The sequence below is a fragment of the Callospermophilus lateralis genome, chromosome 8 (assembly GCF_048772815.1).
Source record: "Callospermophilus lateralis isolate mCalLat2 chromosome 8, mCalLat2.hap1, whole genome shotgun sequence".
NCBI lineage: Eukaryota > Metazoa > Chordata > Mammalia > Rodentia > Sciuridae > Callospermophilus > Callospermophilus lateralis.
In genome coordinates, this window is record NC_135312.1 from 134,622,697 (window position 1) to 134,637,411 (window position 14,715).

Sequence of the window (14,715 nt, forward strand, 5' to 3'; positions counted from 1 at the left end):
CATTCAAAAACACCTGTAAACCAAAAGCATTAAAGCAATGTGATAATAACACATGACTTCAAGGTAGACCAGACAGTGTAACTGTTGGTGTATTTATCTATGTGTATATATTTCTATGTCTTTATCTATTTATCTGTATTAAATTCTGAAGGTGAGATTCATTCACCTGGAGCAGCAGGAAAGATTTGGAGCTTCTGCCTAGAGTAAATTCAGATAGCACTTGGAGAAGCAGTTCCCAAAATCTTAAAGCATCTATTCTCTCAAGGAGCTCTTTCACATAAAATCATATGAGTTTTAAAAGGCTTTTAATTTCTGCTTTTCCAAGTTAATGAGAAAAGTCTGGTTGAGAGCTAAGAGTTCATTATATATATTGAATTATTGCTGTATGCTCTGCTCTGCTCTCTCCCAGGTATTGGTGGTCAATTCAGGAAGCAGGGGGAGAGACACCAGGAATTCAAACATTTTCTTGGGGTACCTGTCCTGTCTCCTATCAAATGCTCCCCACTCTGGTTGTAGTGCAAGAGTCCTTAGGGACAGTTTCACAAGGAAGGCAGGAGTCACACACTCATCAGTGTCACCTACCACCACTGGCAGGCAAAAAATGAGAGTAAAATTCCTTACTTAAAGGCTGTTCAGGCTCATCGAGTGCGCACCCCCCACCCAATATCATTATGTACTCCAAGCCTCTTGGTTGCATGGGGTTCATCTGCTTGTAGTATCAGAGGTATGGGGGGAGGGGCTAATGCTTATATTTATTACCCAAGCAGGGTCCTCTCCTATCAGGGTTTGGACCTGAAACAGAGCAAACTGCTTAAGGTCCCCATCTACCCAGTCTGTCCTCCTCTGTATTGAGAAGGAAGAGGGGGGAAGAGGGAAAATTATGAGCAAGGATAAAAAGAGGCAGAGACAAGAGTTCTCTCCTTTTCACATGGAGACCTGGGACATTCTACAGTGAGAACAAAGCTCAGGTGCAGTCAGAGAACACTGAGGAAATGAGCAAGAGGCGCTGCCCTAAGGCCTGCCACCTTCACTGTCCCCTCTCTGCTGAGCACCCTCTGCCCCATCTTCCTTTACTCTTCTTCTGATACCTTTGAGGGTGTCATAGGTCTTAACAAATCTGCCCTGGCAGCCCCTGCTCCTCTCCAGACTCCTTGCTGTTGAGGACTTCAGATCTGTGCATCTGAACTTGGGGTTTGAGTTTCCTTTCTTGTTCATATTGTCCTGTGTATTGGATGAAGACTGTCATATGCACCATACACCACAGGTGACGAACTTGAGCCAAATGCCCAGGTCTACCCTGTACTGTTTGTGCAGTTCTATAGACTGGCTCTTATAATGTTCTTTCAGGATCTGCAGAACTAACAACCAGCATTTGCCAATCTCTACCACATATGTCCTCAGGGCACCTCTTGCATCTTCTTATCCAGATACAAACCCAGGTATCTGTGGTATCTATTCACAGGTGGCCTTTGGGGCTGTCTTGGAATTTCATCTTCTTGGAAAAGTCATGACTTCTGGAAGAGACCTCACTTCTCCATCATTTCCTGAACCTTCTTTTGGATTTCAGTTCCCCAGTTCTTGGGGATAACAGATTTCTTGGATTTCTGGATCAAATTACAGAAATCTTCACTGAGTTAAACAGTTTTTCTTCAATATCCTGTTTCTTCTGAAAATCTTGGATATATTTCAGCTTCATCTTCTCTGGGAGCTCTTTGACAGAACTTTGGTCAGCTCCCAGTTGCTCAGCTCAGCGGGCATTTGGAAATACTGGAAAATAAGTAGTCAAAGTCTTAGAGAAGTCCAGATGTTTCCTGCTTTATCCTCCCTCTCCCCTCCCCCTCATTCCCCCCTCCCCCGCTCCTCCTCCTCCTCCTCCTCCTCCTCCTCCTCCTCCTCCTCCTCCTCCTCCTCCTCCTCCTCCTCTTCTTCTTCTTCTTCTTCTTCTTCTTCTTCTTCTTCTTGTTACTTTTTCATTTTCAAGATTTGTTAACATGTTTCTCAGCTTCTAAGATTCGTTTTTTTCAACATGCAAGATTTTTTTTTTTTTAAATTGGTGAGAAATGCCTAACCATTTCTGCTTACAGGCTTCCTTGAAAGCTGGTGCAGACATGCTGGGTTATTCTGAAGTGCCCACTGTCATCAAGTGGGAGGTATTCTGCTGCTTTCCAGTGATGTCTTTTGAGGTCACAGTTGTGCATATGCCTCAGTGGAGCTCAAACTCCTACACTGTGAGAAATCAGCAGGTAAATGATCTCTGCAAGCCCTGCAGCACATGGGATTCTGTATTTCTGAAGATCGGTGATTGGTCTCATCAGCATTTTGGGGAAAATTAAACTAAAATGTTTCTAGTTAGCTTCGGGATCCTGTATTTTTTGGCTATCTGAGTGAGAGTCATGAATTTCTAAGGTCTTCACTGTCTTGCCCATTCAAAGCACCTCTAAGCAGAGATTTTAATTTTTCTTATTAAAAATAAATCTCACACACCCACATTTGAACTTCCATTTTTGGCCATGAAAGTATGACTAATATATAACTAGTCTTCACAACGTAACCATAAAAATTGGACAAAATATACAAGAATGCCATTTTCACAAATGAAGACTACCAGAAGTCAGGTGTGAGTTTCCTGGGAAAAGGGCCCAGTGGGTGCATCAGAGCAGTTTCCCCAGGTGCTACCTGCCAGCGATTCTGTGATCTGTCACAGGGGAATCAGAAGCACAGCACAGTGTCTGTATTGATTTTGGAAACACATAGATTTTGAAAAGCTGGGGCACGAATTTGCAAGGTAAAGAGCAAAGAGGAGTTTGGCAAGACTATCTCCAGAAACATGCATGAGGTGCCTTTGAGACTTTGGCTGATATTAATCTGCACACATAGTAGTGTTAAATTTTGTAAAACCAAGCAAAGAAAAATTCTCATGAAATTATGAGGTCAAAAATTACCCAGACTTCTATACCAGGAAAATAATGAAATTCCATTCCATCTGAATAGAGAAACTCTGAGGAGGAATATTCACAGCCTCCAGAAATACCATGCCTCCTGTTAATTTAAGCTATTCATAGAGAAAACGCTATCTTAGATCCATCAAAAAAGATTTATAGACAAATCCTCAAGCATTAAAAGTTATCTACCTTCTTGAAAAACCAAACTTCAACAGGAGGAAACAAAATTAAATAATTTACAACATAAACATAACAATGCCTAACTCCCAGCCATGCAGAAACATGGCAAGTTAAGCACATAAGAAGGAAAATTAAATAATACAAACAGACCCAGAAGTGACAGCATGATAGTAGTAACATTTTTTGACAATTATTGAAATATTATTTCTGATCATATATATTTATTGGAAAAAAGTGAAACTTTAATATATATTACCTTATGGAATGATGATGTCAAACTTTAATATCCATCAGTTGACATACTTTCATTTGGGGGGAATTTATCATTTTGCCAGGAGAAAACAGTTCTTATCCACTCTTTCAGCAATTTTCATATATACAATCTGTTCTTATTAATCACAACCTCCATGCTGGACATAGATCTCTAGAACTAATTTCTCCTGTCTCAATTTGTATACCCACTCTTCAGCAGATAATTGCATTTAAACTCCTGTTATTAATATCATGAACATTTTCAGATATTCAAAGGAAAATCTGAACATCTTGAAGAATGAAATGGAAAATACACAGCCAAGTCAATGAGACCACAGAGCCCACCTCCTGGTACGTGCCATGGAAAATTTACTAGGTGAAATTAACAGCAGATCAGAGGTGCAGAGTAGACAATCTGACGAATGAGACATAAAGTGAAGCCCAGTCCGGTGTGAGTCCACACAGTGCTGCAGAGAGAGACATTCTGAGAGAAGACCAGGCTCATTCAGCAAGAGACACTGAAGCAGTATAATTCTACTGCTCCTGACTTATGATTTTCATTTTACTACTAGCCTTTTGCTTGGTACCAAATAAGAAAATGTTCTCATAAAACTTTTATGTTTTTTTTGCATGTTGCTGTTGCTTTTAGTATGTATAATATTTTCCTTTATAAATGATTCCAGTTTTTTAAGGGATAAATTTTGTTCACAAATGAAGAAAACTAAAACTTATGTGGTATAAAAGTCTTCTAAATGTGAATCTTTTCTACAGAATGCTTTTAAGTAATGCAAACCAAAGTTGCACATTACTATTTATGGCAAGGCAAAAAGAATAAAGAATCTGGTATTTTTTAACAGAAATAAACCTTCAGATTTCAAGGTTAAAGCCCTGTCCTCCCCCAGAAAATAAAACAAAGCATAATAAAAAAACAAACCTCCAAACTTCAATAATTAATAATACAGTATGGCCTAAGAAAATAATGAACATCTTGTTTATATAATGGTTATGTAATTGTGCTAATCCACATCCCAAAATACATCCTTATGTGGAAATAATCTACTTCTCTACCATAAAAAATGGTGATCTGTAATGATTAAAAGTCAGTGCATTTCCAATGATTCCCAAATAATTGAAATCCACAATCTATACTACATTTTTCATGCTGTAATTACTATTGCAAAGCATGGGTTCCAGAAAAGCTTGATTTCTTATTAATCATCAGTCTCATGATACTTTATCATAAACTAGAGCATAATTCTCACACTAAGCAATAGTCTTGAAAAATAGCTGCTTATCAAGGAAACTCTTAAATTGTTTAGATTTAGATAGTTTCCAATGTCTTGAAGAAGTAATTACCATTTCCCTTCCTTGTGATTAGACCTTTAAAATAACACATGAGAGTGCACCCACGTCCTGGAATAGATGGACCTGCAAAGAAATAGCAACTGAGGGGTCCCTTACATACTCAGTGTTGGCATTGTCATAAGAAGAAAAGGGAGAGGAGGCAAACAGGAAAAACAAAAGAGACTGAATAACAAGACCAACAATCCTCAGACAGTTACCTTCATCTAGAATTCGGGAATTACGCTTTTCTTTAGAGGGCAATTTATGGAAGAATACAGAACCCATAGGAGATTCCACTCTCTCCTCCCTTAAAACCCTGATCTCGGATTTCAAGTCATCTGTTCTTAGGAAGACTTGCTTCTGAATCCAGTCCACTGGATTTCCCTCCTGTATTTATCCAAAGCCAAGTTCCAAATATTTACACTTTAAAGTCATTCCAACATAGAAAATTGAGACTATTTTTGTTTTGTGATGTTTAATTCAGAGATAGAAGAGATATTAAGGACATATTAACAGAGCACTAAAATGATTAATTTGAGATCCTCATTTAATGGCCAACATCAAGCACTATAAATATTGCCACAAAATGGTCAAACTTCAGCTATCTGAAAATCACAAAACTGTGGTTTCTACCACTACCCTCTATTGCGTTTTCTAGATAATGGTATCTTTATCACAAGTAACTTAAATTCTGTATTTTATTTTACTTTTTTCAGTGACTATCCCGCTTAAAGTTGCATTATTAAAGAGTTAAGGTGCCAGTGACCTCCACATTTTGAAGTCCAGTGGCTCCTCTGTCCTTGCCTGACTCTCAGCACCTTGCCTCAGTAGGGACAGCCCTTTCTCCTGGTTTTGTTTTCTGTCCCTGTGCCCCTGGATGCAGAGCTGGCTCCTTCCATCTCCACATGTGTCAGCTCACTTCTGTGCTTCTGTTGGCTCACGCTTCTCTGGGCAGCCATGTTGGCAGTTCCATGAGGCTCTTTTAAATCAGTTTATTTAGCCCAGGTGACTTTACCCATATTTATAGTTTTGTGGGGTTTTTTTGTATAAAATCATTACTGACAAATACATATCCACTGAGCAGAATTTAGTGGACCCTGCATGTGTGTGTGTGTGTGCGCACACACACACACACACAGAGAATTATTTTTTGTCATTCTACTTTCATGTTCTCACATTTCTCCATACACATAATGTGTAAGGAGGCCACACTTGTGATGATCATCCAAAAGCCCATGCTCACCCTGTGACCTTGTGTGCAGGGAGGGACACCAGCATCCGCACAGCTGCACAATCTGATGCTTTTGTCCTCACACACCTTATACTGATGGAACATTCTACCTCACTTACCTCTCCAAGAGTCTCATATTTCTACACTTTCCTCCCTTTCTGATGTCACTTCATAAACCCATTCCCATCATCTTGATTAGCACACTAGCTTCTACCTGGTCTCCCTATATTGACAGTTGCACCTGCAATATCCATTATCTACTGAGCAGCCAGAATTTCTCCAAAATCAAAACTTCATCAATGGCGTCACATTATTTTTAGAGTAAGGCCCCAAATTACTTTCACATATTAAAATAGTTTTCATTGCCTGTGTTTTATTTAGCTTTTTCTGGAACTAAAATACCTTGAAGTAACAACTTAGAAGAGGGAAAGTGTATTTGGGGCTCACAGTTTCAGTGGTCTCAGTCCATAGATGGTTGACTCCCTATCTCTGGGCCGAAGGTGGAGCACCAAGCACATCACGGTAGAAGGGCGTAACAGAAGAAACTGCTCCACTCCTGGTGAGAGTGAAGGAATACGGGTCCACAAGAGGTTCCACTCCTCTAGGGACACCTCCAGTGACCCACCTCCAGCCATGCCCCACCTGCCTGCAGTTACCACTCAGTCCAATCAACTAGGATGGACCCATTAGGTCAGAGCTCTCACATTTCATTTCACCTCTGATATTCCTACACTAGCAAGAGCTCTGGGGAACACCTCATATCCAGTCATGGCAGCCTGGCTGCTACCCAGCTCTTCAGCATCACCTTGACACTCTCTCTTGCTCTCTATTTATAGCAACAAAGGACTTGGGTTTCTTTGGTCTGTTAAACTATGTATGTTGACCTTTTCCCTACAGTGCATTTGCCTGCTGTGGGCTCACTAATTTCAAGTTTCAGCTCAAAGATTACTAATACTCAGGGAAGTCATTTTTTTAATTCCAACCACTCTCAAATCAAATGTGCTCTAGGTAATTTCATTGTTATACACAGGCATCAAACTAGGATCTCTTTTACAACTGATTTAATGAATGAACTTTACATGTTGGATAGAAACCTAGTGGTAAGAATTAACCTTAAAGGTACAAAATATTACTAGCTCATTTAGGCATCCTTTTCACTGTTATGACTAAAAGGATCCAACCAGAACAATTGTAGAGGAGAAAAAGGTTATTTGAGGGTTCAGAAGTCTTAGTCCATAGAAGACTGGATCCATTCCACAGGGCTCTAGGTGAGGCCGAACATCATGGTAGAAGAGTGTGGCAGAGGGAAGCAGCTAACACGATGATCAGGAAGCAGACAGAGAGCTCTCCACTTGCCAGATACAAATATATACCCCAAGCCACACCACAATTCCCACCTCCTCCAGCCACACCCCACCACTTTGTTTCCACTCCGTTAATCCCTATCAGGGGATTAAATCACTGATTGGGTTAAGACTCTTGCAACCCAATCACTTCTCCTCTGAACCTTCTTGCATTGTCTCACAGGTGAGCTTTTGGGAGACACCTCACATTCAAACCAAAACACTAGCATAACTATTTTAAATTAGATTCTTATATCATTAGCTATATAACTAATAAAAAAGTTATCTTATATAGCTTTCAGTTATGTGATTGGTTCGATGACATTCCAGGTAAAACTGTTTACTGAATATTAAACTGTGAGCTCCACAATGAGTCTAGATTTTATCTATAGAAAAGAACATCAAGAAAATGAATAGGTATCAAAATGGTTTTAGGAGTGCCTGGCGAGGACTAAAGCGAATTTCTTAACTATCTTGGCAGTGTGCAGACTTTTCTGTCCCTCAGTTAAACAGTGCCATCTGTGAATGACTAATTTAGCTCTTTGCTTCAAAAAATACCTATTCCTGCAAGGCGAGATGGTGAACCAAAAAAAAAAAAAAAAAAAACAGTTTATTTTCAAGACTCAAGTTTGCTGTCCTAGGCTCACTCTAAGATCTTTACCTCACTGGGACTTCCAGCACCAACCTCAAGACAGAGTTTTATAAACTGCTAGATTCCAGTGGATTTCTCACTGAATAAGATCTAGCCTCAAAATTTTCTAGACAGAGCCCAAAATCCCCATATGTGCTCTTCCCTAGTTTCCCATTTTGAGGCATTATGAATATTTTGCAAAGAACTACTTTCCCTGACTACAGCATGTCTGATAAACAGGTTCGCCTTAGCTACCTGTGGTTGCTGCTGCTGCTGCTGCTTCCTACTCTTGGAGAATCAACAGTGGTAGTGTTTGATAATGCACTAGACTGCTGGGCATCGGTGAAGGACACAGAGAGGCTGCAATCAAGGGGGTGGGAAATGAAGGCCAGACCCACCCTGTGGAGTCTATGTTCTAATCTGGGAGGCAGATGCCAAGATGATGGTGAGGCTGGGTGAGCTAGCTCGGGGTGCTCTAGGAGGTCTGGATGAGTGCTGATATACTTAGGGAAACAAAAGCTGTCCAGCTGTGTATTGGGTGCGAGAGATGATGAACACCTGTCCTTACAGGCCTATTTCACTTCATATCCCATGATTGTCTAAGTCAAAGGTTGTTGTGAACTGGTGGATGTGATGCATCCTGAAAGCGAATGACACAAAATTGGAGTGGATCTCTCAGTACTCTCATAGATCCTTGGAAATGGTGTCAAAGGAATGAGAATGATGCCAGCGTGGACAGTGTTCCCTGATAAAAGATTTATTTCTATGAAGTTGTCGATAGAAGATCCAATTGCCAAAGATTTTACTTACTTTGGAAAGCAGTTGTCTCAATGGCAAACCTGCAAGATATGCAGGTTTATGAATTCATATGTATAAAGGACTGGTTTTATTTAATTTTAGAAAATAACCAGAAGAAAATAACTGAGAGGTGAAACAATTTATCATCTTCAAATGAAAAATGGAAGATCACTCACTGTGGTCAAATTCAGAGTCACGGATGCTGACATGGTGTTCTTCATCCTCTTCCTATTAATACTACATAAAAAGAAGCATGGTGGGGAGATTCAAGGACGGGTAAACATAAAATGATACGAACTTTGTTTCTGGGAGTTTTTCTGTGAATGGCTGCTGTTAAGGAGAAGGTGAAAGAGCAAAGACAATTTTGTTATGAAACCCAGATAATTTGTTTTCCAACAGCAGATTTATAGTTTCATGGAAAAAATTGTAGTTTTTCTACTAACCCAAGAGGAATATTTTTCATTTGAAGAAGAACTGACGGCAAGTATTACTTGACAATGTATAAAAAGAAAAGAACTAAACTACCTGTATAAGTTTATTTTCTTTAATAATATGATCTTTATGTGTTGGTGTGTTTGCCAGTCAAAAAAGGGGAGGAAGTTGTGAGATTGTGGTTTGTCAAGAATGACTCCAGAATTACTAGGGTTTCATAAAATGTTGCAGAGACTTCAAAGAGAAAAGAAAAGACTGAGCAGATCTTCAAAATTATTAAGAAAGTACATTCTACACAATAGTGATGTTGATGTTCACGTGTCAAGAAATATCAAAGACTCATTCTATTAATTCCAAAAAAAAAGAAATGTTGAGCAGTGGGATCCATTTCTCTATGTGGGAAGACATATAAAGTTACAGTGCATCAAAAGCAGAGCTTCTGGTTTTGATGACCTCCTTGAAGGCATTTATTTATCCATAACATCTAGAAGGGTGGGATGAAGGAAGAACATGCATCTCAAATGCTTGCTAGCCTAGAGTGACGGAGCATCTATCACAACATAAAACTGAATGTAGGGTTAAGAATAGCAGTCTTCTTAAGGTAGGAGGAAATAGTTGCTGTATTACTAGATGCTGATAAGACAGGGATTTTAGTGTGCAGTAAACTTAATAGGAATAAGCTGTTTGATGCAGCTGTACAGTTGTAGCTTAGTGAACAATAAAGACAATAACCTTGCCTTGCTCGTGCTTTGCCAGAGCTCATTCAGTTATTGTCTTCTGGGCACTAAACACAAAGCATCCAAGAGTGAGGAACACAGATGTTAAAGAGCAGTTTAGGACACAAATTGTAGCACAAGAAGCCTTAGTAGATTTTGGTAAGTATAAGAAAGTCTCTTTTATCTTTAGAAGAAGGAATTGAGTTACATTGAAGATAGAGTAAGAAATGTGTACATGGCTATGTGTACATATATCTTTGTGCCTTGTTTGAACTGACCTTTAAAACTTAGCATCTTTCTTGTTTTACTTTCTAAACCACAACAATAATACATTGTCTTCTATTCAGTTGACCTAAGGTGAAATACTTGAAACGCTGAAGCGACTGAACAGACCATTCTTCTGAATGTTAAATGCATATTTTTCTTGCCCACACCTAATAATACATTGTTTCTAGCAACTCATTTATATTGATCTTTTTCAAAATGTTCAATTTTGTTTTATACATTAACTGCATGGTATAAATTCAATGTTTTTTCTTTATTTTATAATCAAATGATTCTATTCTCCTTCTTCAGAAGGGATAGTTACGATTTTTTTTACTTAAAAAATGATTACTTCTGTGCCACAAATATAGAAATGTATTGAAAGAAAAGAACTAAACTATCTGTATGAATTTTTATTCTGATGTAAAATTGTCTAAGTCATAGCAATAGCATCTTACTCTTTTATGTGTTTTTAATAAAAGTATTATAAATTAAAAATAAAGCAAACCAACATGGAAAATGTTAAACAATTCTTGTTTTAGACTTTTCAATCTCCAGATTTTCTCCTTCAGAATAATATTTTTCATTTTAAAATTTTCTTTGTAACATATAATCAGAGCTTCTGGGTTTAATGACCTCCTTGAAGGCATGTATTTATCCATAACATCTAGATGGGTGGGATGAAGGAAGAGTATGCATCTCAAATGCTTGCTAGCCTAGAGTGACAGAGCATCTATTACAACATAAAATGAATTTAGGCTTAAGAATAGCAGTCTTCTTCTGAACATTTTCAGTAAATATAATTTAGAAAAGCAAGTGCATTTTTAAAACAGTATAGATCACATTACCATAAGCATACTCAGTAGATATTTATAAATAAGAACAGCGTAAGAAATGATACCTGAGAAACTATATATACATGCCCACATTATTAATTTTTATTCCATACATTGAAAGTGTGATTTCTAATATGGTATTCCCATCTTTATTGTCTAAACAGGTTTATGCAGCCTTATTTTCTTAACTTATGTCAATCCAGGAAAGATGACAAAGGACCCCAATTTTATCCTCTGATGCATTTTATATTTAAAAAATATATAATACTACATTTTAGAACCAAATTGAATTTTTGTGAGTTTTTGTATGTGGATACAATTACTAATTAATGAATGAATGTATCAATGATTTTAATGGTAATAAAAATAATAGGTTGTTGATGTTACTCTTCCCCACTACAATATATTACTTTAAAAATTCACTTCTTCATTTTTTTATCATTTATGCTCTCTTTGATATTAGGAACATTGTGTGCATTGAAAGGTATTAAAAATGTTGAATATCTATTATAAAATAACAATTTTTTTTTAACTTATGGCCATATTCTCAAAAAAGTTGTTAAGCCTAAATACAGTGAAGCACCATGATTCCCTGTCACCTAAACTCATAAGGACCAAAAAGTTCAGGTGCCCGTTTGCTGGACACGTGTTGGGTCTGGCTGAAGACATTGCTGTTCTCAGTGAGCAACAGGGCTTCGTCCACGGGCACATGTCATTCAGAGGACTGGCTTTCATAACTGACATTCTGAACTATCTTGAAGTCGCTTTTCCTATTTCTAGCATTTAAAAAACTTGGGCTTCTTAAAGAATTTCTCCATTGGTGGGTATCTCCTTAACTGCCAGATTAACAGACTGAAGATGGATTATTTATTTGTTTTTAATACGTACTCCAGTGATTATTTATTTTGTATAATGTGTTGCAACAGTTTCTCATATTTTAATAATAAAGGGTACAATTTTCATGTATTAAATCATAATGATTTGCTTAATCTTTTTATCTCTTTGTCACTAAACTATACATCATTTTTCATATGTCCTAATGTAATCATCTGTTTTATATTACATTTTTAAAAATGATCGAAGCTACCTGGGTTGGAAAAGAACCAAATCTTTGATTTTTTGTACAATCTCAAACATTATTCTTTGCATTCTTTAAAAAAAAGAAAAGAAAAAAAAAACTTTCCAAAAAGTTTTAGATTCAGCAAATAATAAAGCCATGGTTGAAAGCAGACATAAAATTTCTCTATACTTAGAAACTACAAGCTCCTAGTAAACCGGAAGGAGCAAGTACTTTACCAGTTGGTTGCATGGAAATGGTGAGTAATCCTTTTATTAAGTGTGTGTGTGAGCAAATGTTAAGAAGATTGTCTTCCCAATGAAGCAGACTGTGTGACACTAGATAATATCCATATAATGCCGATACGCCAGGTACACATGATAAAGCAACAGAAGTCAGATTACACTCGATGATTACATTTGTATATGAATGACGTTTGGTAAGTAAAATGGTGTTAAACTGTATCAAGTTAACTTCATGTAATAAGAGAGTAGTCTCTTGGCCATTAGGAAGGTGTCCAACAAGTCCAGTGCCAACCACGTTTAATTCTTCACTTGTGCTTGTGTTTCCTGGGTGTGTTCATCTGCTTTTCCAAAACACTTAAGTGGGATTTTTAGCAGAGTACTGCATTCCCTTTAAAGTTTATATGCTCCTTCCTGTGTCTATGAATACTATGACTCTGCCCTCACAAAGCTGCAAAAGAGAAGATACAGTCGATTTGGAAACAGAAAAAAAAAAAAAAGGCCCTCAGAAGAGTGGAGAGGGAGAGCTCTCTAAGTTGTTCCCATCTAAGATGGAAGCAGGCGCCCATCTGTTGGCCAGGTTCCCAGCCCCTGCACAGGTCTCTTTACTGGGGCTGATCCCAGAGATATCAGCCCAAGCTGCTGACTCTGAGAGCACAGTGAAGGTGGAGAGGGCTCGGGAGGCCTATTTCCAGGAGTGGGCTTGAGGAGGTGTCTCTTCTCTGAATTCCAGGTCAGTGAGAATGTCTGGGAAATGGATTCCATCTGGTCCCTGCTCCATGCCGAGGGAGGCTGTCAGTGTGTGCAGGCTGCGAGTCAGACCTAAACAAAACCCAGAGTGAAGGAAGCAAGCGTTGTTTGCAGAGAAATCCAAGCCCGAGAGTAAGTGCCAACAAGTGGGGTGAACTTCTCGCAGGAAGTAAGGGACAGCAAAAGGGAAACCTTCCAGAAACGAGCTCCAGTTGGAATGGTGCACAGTGACAGATGCGTGAGGCCTGTGCCATGGCTGGTTGGCTTCTCCACTTAACATTGAGCAACTGGGCACACTGTGTGGAAGGCTCATGGCCCAGCTCTGTGAAGGTTCAGCTAAGGACCTGGATGAGCCGAGGAAATGCATTCAATCTCCTTGAATATATTTGAATTATTTAATTTTAGCCTGTTTTGAATACTCACTGAATTACTGATCACTACTTTAACTGATGATTTTTTTTCATAAATAAGTACTTTAGTAGAAGATCATTGATTCATGTGTTGGAATTCTGATCCCCACGTGATGGAGGCGGAGTCTTTTGGCAGTGATTGTCATGAGGGGGGACCTTCAGGAATGATATCAGTGCCCCATGGAGGAGACTTCTGAGAGCAGGTTGCACATGGTCCCTTAATATTGGAATACAGGGTTCCCCAACCTCCAAACTTAACAAAAATCAAGTGTTATTTTTTATAAGCTACCTATTGTATAGTATTTTGTTACAGCACCCTGTATAAACTCAGACAGGTTATAATTACAGTTTCTTTACAATTAAAGCTCAGTTTAACTTGTAGGCATTTATTTATGCCATATTTGCAGGATCCAAACAATAAAAATTTAAAAACAAAGCAGTAATTGTCTTGGCACAGACCAACTCTAACATGCCAACAAAATAAGCCTATAAAAGTAGATTTTATGTTCTCTGTAAAAATATTCTACTTACCTTCCCTCATCAAAGTTACAGAGAAAAAAATACATCAGTTGCACTCCATAAGTATGCACATAAGAGATAGATATTTGCAAACTAGGATTAAGAGGGCCTAAGTCTGAGACAGTGGTTTAGCACATTATATGACTGGTCTTAACAAAATGGACCCATGGACTCTGAAATATAATCTGAAAACCATCTCTTCCCTATTTACAACCTAAAATTTCATGATATAATCTTGAGCTCCAATGTATGGTCCTTTGTTCAAACTGAATTATGGCTCTCTATGACAGGTTATATATTAAATTTATAGTAGTAATGATGGTAAGTTTCAGCAGACAAAAGAAAATTCAAAATAGCAGATTATTCCATTCATAAATAGTAATAGTTTGCCAATGTGCCAGACTAGTTATGATATAATCTTTAATATACCCAAATTATTTATCCTTCATGAATGAAATATATTCTTACTTTTTAAATTATTAGGAGAACACAGTGGAGTGGATAATCACACTGTGCCATTTGAGAAACTTCTAGTTTAATCTTTGGTTACTTTCACACATACATACGTGTGGAATATGTGCACATACTGCTGTAAATGCATGTTAAATCATGGGCTGCAACAAGATGGGCAAGCAGACCTCAAATCTGCAAACCAGATTTACCAGCCAGAGGAAACAGATGGGGCTCATACTAGGACAACAAGTTCCGATTAGCATTTTCATGTAGACAAGGGACTTTGGCATATTCAAGGAGTAGCCTAAGCTATGG

The 14,715-nt window shown here is 38.2% G+C and overlaps 1 pseudogene; it reads right to left on the reverse strand.

The window, feature by feature from the left end:
• Nucleotides 1–1,242: 1,242 nt before the first annotated feature.
• Nucleotides 1,243–5,677, reverse strand: LOC143642068 (nucleolar transcription factor 1-B-like; annotated as a pseudogene).
• Between the last annotated feature and the right edge of the window lie 9,038 nt (nt 5,678–14,715).